The sequence below is a fragment of the Canis aureus genome, chromosome 31 (genome assembly GCF_053574225.1).
Source record: "Canis aureus isolate CA01 chromosome 31, VMU_Caureus_v.1.0, whole genome shotgun sequence".
Classification (NCBI taxonomy): Eukaryota; Metazoa; Chordata; class Mammalia; order Carnivora; family Canidae; genus Canis; species Canis aureus.
Window position 1 is genome coordinate 27661716 of NC_135641.1, and position 6000 is coordinate 27667715.

Here is a 6000-nt window from a genome sequence, read left to right on the forward strand (position 1 = left end):
CATTGGGCTTCCTGCATGGGGCCTGCTTCTCCCTCTGCCTGTGTGTGTGTGTGTCTCTCTCTCTGTCTGTCATGAATAAATAAATAAAATCTTTAAAAAACAAAAAACAGAGGTTTAACATTATGTCATGTGAATTCTGCTATGACCCTTATAAAAATAATCTTATTTGTTTCCTCCTCTAGTTAGTAAATTTTCCAAAGAATTGTTATTCTGACTTTCTAGTCATTTTCTAAGCACTTAACACAGTACCTAGTATAAACAGGCATTCAACAACAACTAATATTTATTGTTCAGGTTTTCATAGAAATGGGGCGCCTGGGTGGTTCAGTGGTTGAGTGTCTGCCTTTGGTTCAGGTCCTGATCCTGGGGTCCTGGGATCCAGTACTGTATCCAGCTCCCCACAGGGACCCTGTTTCTCCCTCTGCCTGTGTCTCTGCCTCTCTCTCTGTGTCTCTCATGAATAAATAAACAAATAAATCCTAAAAAAAAAAAAAAAAGTTTGCATAGAAATGAAGTGAATTAAGAAATCAAGTGAAAGTCAAATGTTGCCTCTATATTATTAGGTTCATTGTTTTGGCTTAGTTTACGCTAAATAATCTAGGTTAGTTTACTGATTCTCACCTGCTTTTCATATATCAACATGTTTTATAAAAGATGGGAACCCTGGGTGGTGCAGCAGTTTGGCGCCTGCCTTTGGCCCAGGGCGCGATCCTGGAGACCCAGGATCGAATCCCACATCGGGCTCCCGGTGCGTGGAGCCTGCTTCTCCCTCTGCCTGTGTCTCTGCCTCTCTCTCTCTCTGTGTGTGACTATCATAAATAAATAAATTTAAAAAAATTTATAAAAGAATAGAAAAGATCACCCTTAGGAATATATGTGGAAATATTTCCTTAAACAATTATATTTGGAAGATTTTTCCACTTTTACACCAAGATTTGGTAATTGATGGGAGAAGAAGGGCCAGTAATAGCCGTTGCTAATGGTAACAGATCCTGAGGACAAACAGGAGGGAAATCCTGGGAAATAGCATGGAGAAAACTGTAGAGTTACAGGGAGGATATCAAAGTAAAAAATAGAATAATTTAGAAATCACCATCTTTCTTTGAATGGATATCCTGGCAGTCAAAATCCCCAAACAGAAGCTGCTTGAGCCAAGACTTCCTTTGAAACCACTTCTATTTCATGGAAACTAATTTTTAAAACGTTCAGTGGTTTAGGAACATGAAGAGTCAGTTTACAAATCATCATCCACTTCATGAAAAGAAAAAGAAAAAGAAATCATCGAGAGCCCAGATCTGAAAACCATATGACAGACTTAAACATTAAGTCATGTGACAAATTAGAGGGACACCCGAGTAATTTCAACACAGTCAAATCATCGGCCTTCAGTCCCCATAGTGATTATGCTCTCAGCTTACATACATCTCTGCATTACTGTGGCGTCCTAATAACATCTGTTAAAAATCCTGACATGTTGGTAATGTGAGGAAAGGACATCCTTCAGGGTACCTATGCCAATAAGCAACTGTCTGTTCTAGTTACTGAGGTTTTTAAGTCTTTCTGACTATATATAGCTTATACTTCTCTAATCTCTGTACTACAGAACAGAGTATATTTAATAGCTCAATGAAAATAAGCAAACTGTGATTATTAACTAGTTCGTATATTGGTCTAAAAACCCAAGTCTATGATACAATGCTCTGATAATGGGCATGAGGTGAATGTGTGTTACATCTGGACTCCATAGAAAAGTTGTACTTCATGTATTTTAAATATGGAGCAATTATCTTGTAAATTAAGATTTTTTTTAGTTTTCCATTTCTCAGATTAAGAGGACATCCCTGATTGTTATGTATTCTGGCCCTAATCGAATATTCACTTTTCTCAGAACCTGTACTTTAATCCGTGAATGACTTTGCATATAGTGTTTCCTCATCACTTAGTAGTTTCACACATCCTTCAGATCTTAACTCACATATCTCCCGCTTTATGAAACCTTCGTCTCAAGTCCCCCCAGGCAGAGGCAATTAGGTTCCCTTCTTCCTGTCTGTTCCCACTGCACTTACTGCAACCATTGAACGTGCTTTTCAACCTCCTGTCTTGGGATGAGTTTCTCATGGAGAGGAGTGGCATGTCTTGCTTCTTTATGGCTCGATTATTTAACCCAGTTCTGGAACATAATTGAGAAAAATATTAACTTGTTAAATGAATCCATCTGCCTTCTGGATCTTCTCTCCTCTAATACCTCATCCCGGTACTTTATATGCATTTCATTATGCTTCAGACACAGAGGACTAATTACCATTGTAAAATCTTTCATAATTTTTATTACAATGGTTTTGTTCAAAGAGTTGTATCAGCCTGCCTCTTGGCTGAGACAGAGACTTTCATAGATACACAATATAGCGATGCATTGCGTTCTCTGTTGTATTTTAAGGAACTCCTGAGAATTTCCTCAACTGCCAGAACCTCTGCCATCAGAGTATCTTCATTTATTTAACTGCTCAGTCTGATTTTGACTTCCAAAAACACTTCTGGAAAAGCTATACCACTAATTTCTCTGCATGTTAGTGTGCTGATACTCTCCAATGTACAAGTTATCTGAGAATGAGAGAACACTCTGCTTGAAGTTCAACACAATCCCTATAGTTTATTGGATGTGTGATTTGGAGCCTGTCACTTGACATCTGTTTCTCCCAAGTTCTCAACTGAAAAATTGTAAGAATGATAGTAACTACTCAAAAATCTCATCACTGTTTTGTAAAATTTGATTGAGGGGCACCTGGGTGGCTCAGGCAGTTAAGTGTCTGCCTTCAGCTCACTCATGATCTCTGGGTCCTGGGATGGAGCCCCACATTGTGGGGGGAGTCCCTGCTCAACAGGGAGTCTGCTTCTCCCTCTGCCTCTGCTGTGCCCCCATGGCCCACCACTTGTGGTCTCTGGCTTTCTCTCTGTGGCTCTCTCTCCGTCAAATAAGTAAATGAAAATCTTTAAAAAAAAATTGAATGTGAAATTATGATGATGATCAACACATATTGAATACACTTTAAGCACTTACATTTGCTTTACATACATTATTAAATGTAATCATCCTTGCAGCATTACAGAATAGGTGTTAGTGTTTTTTTCTACAGAAAATTTGCTCAAAGGGGTGTGTGTGTGTATGTGTATGTCTGGGTGTATGTATGTGTGCATGTGTTGGAGAAAATATATCTAGTATAGTAATTTGGTCAGACTTATTTGAAAGGTAAAAAGTGAACAGCTAGAACAAGGAAATAAGATACTCGGTTAATATGGATTTTCATCAAGTTTAATGAGGTTGTTAAGACATAAACCAGTACCAGCTTTCAAGAAGGAAGTGGTATTTTTTTAACAAAAAATTAAAAATCTAAGAATATTTTCGCAAATAACCAAAAAGGGCTTAAGAGATAGAATTTCCAAAGAAGCCATATAATCCTGATGAAGCTAAGACACACTGTCAGCTCAGTTAAAGGACAACTTACCACTACCCAACACAAGTCAGGTATGAAGCTAGACCTCTGTGCTAGAGGCAAAGGTGATTACATGCTGCTGTTACTGTCAAGGACCTTACAATCCAGTGGGAGGATCAGGGATGTAGGCAAGTTTTAAGGTAATAGTGAAAGGAAGGATACTTGTATTATGTAAAGTCACAGAAAGAAAAAAACTAACCCAACTGGAGGGATTAGAAAAGAGCATTTTGTGGTCTCTGGAAACTGAATAATAGTTAAAAGCTGGGGAAGAAAAGATATTTAACATAGGCTATTATGTACTACTTAGAAATATATCCTTGAGGATCTAGTCTATTTGGAAAATACTGAAATGTTCTATTCTAGTTAACAAGTATCCAAAAGACATGTCCCCCCAAAAAAATGGAATCTAAATTCTAAACAAATTTAAGGTATTATCATGGGATCAATAACATTAATCATCAGAATTTAAGGAATAAGATAAAATACTGGTTTATAATTTATCTAAGAAGTACATCCTCAGACAGCAGTGAAACCTGCAAAGATACAAATTGGCTCATGTTTTGCATTTCTTCCTGAAATTTATCCAAATTTAGAATCCAAAACAACCATACCTAGTTCCTCTTTTAATAAGATCTACGCAATAGGAAATGAGAAGAGTGTCTTTGAAAATAAACTAATTATGAAATTAAATGAAATTCTATCATCCTAATTAATTAAATTCTATAATTCTAATTTAATGTTTAGTGAATAAATTGCATTTTTCATGCCATCTCTATGGGTATTTCTCTTTGCAATCACCGTCTCCCTATTTTCTCTACATATCTCACTTCATCTTCATAAAGGAAAATAGTAATTTCTATCCCTGGTCGGGTAAAGTATGAATGAGAGGCAATTCCTATTAGGACATGTTCTGAAATAGAGCTCAGAATTGGGTTTCTTTTACCTTGGTAACTTGGAAATAGAGAATAGATGCCAGAAGCCATGCATCAAAGATTAAAATCCAATGGCAATTAAAAAAATCAAATAGTCAAAGCAAGTAGTAAGGGGACCATTGGGAGCCAGTTATAAAACCAACTCGTTTGAGAAACCAGAACGACAAAGCATAATAAGTCATGGAGGGAACAAAAAGGAAGTGATCTAGAAACGCTCCTGAAATGGAAGAAGGTAACTCCAATGAGCTGAACACAAGAGAGGTCAGGTTTTGTAGATCAGGAGTATCTGATAGAGCCTGAAATGAACAGAAAGAGTAATCACCCTTTATACAGAAGATATGAATGGTACACACTAGAAATGAAGCCGTACCTTTTTAATTTTAGTTTCCAATAGTGGCTGATGCCTACCTGGTCTGTCCACAGGATCCCTAGATGCAAATCTCTTTGCAGCAGCAATAAACCTCTCTGAAGAGAAGCGTTTGGAAAATCAAAGTTTTCTTTCTGCTCCAATAATAATGTGTTGATAAGGAAGAGAAAATGAGGCTTTTGAGAAAGTGAAAGCTAATTTTTAAAGATAGTCTAAATCAGATGAGGTGATAATAGAATTGTGCTGCTTTTCATCTTTAATTCATTTGTAATGCTCTTGAATTTAAGTACAATATTGTATACTACATACCATACCCAGAATCAATATTTTTAAATCAACTAAAAAAAATATGAGCTAAATGAATCCATTTCGCTTGCATTTATAAATGTATCCATTTGATAAAGCTTTAATTTTAAGACATTAGATCTAGAAAAACATTTCCAACAGACACTTCAGAGTAGTTTGATATGTCAATAGCCTTGCATTCCAAATACCCAATTGGTAGGGAGCATTCTCCCTGGGATCTAGAATTCTTTGGACTGACATAACAGATGCTGGGCTAGATTCTATAACCCTTTATCTGATTTTTCCTTCCTTAATCTACCTAGCCCTACTTCTAAAAAAAAGGGTCTGTTTTTGTTTGTTTTTTTTTAATATACCTGTGGTTAGTATAAGGTCTTCCATACACTTTCTCTGAATTTTCCCAAGTACTTTCTTTACCCTAGCAGGGTTCCAGGGAAGAAAAGAAAGAATGAAAAAATAGATGTATAATTCTGGGTAACCAGCTCTAATTAAAAAGTTGAACAGAAATTACTTATATTCAGGAGGCATATAGTATGTAATGAGAATTGTGGGTTCCGAAAGCATAAGGTTTAAACCCCACCTCTATACTTCCTGTCTGGGTGACATCTTATAATCATGTAAGCACTTCTTGCCAAAGTCATTTTTTTTCAAACTTATGCTAATAAGAATACCTACCTCTTAGAATTACTGTGAAGATTAAACAAGAGGGCTGGTACTGAGGAATCACTGAATAAATGTTGCAATAGTTATTGTTATGATTAGACCCCACATTTTGGTAATATGAAGGTAAATGGGCCATTCTTTGTTCCAATTTCCTCTACATTCACTTAAATATCACCTTTCTTCATTCCTATCTTCATAGGGATGCTGATGAATTTATTTACATAAGAAAATCATAAATAATGAA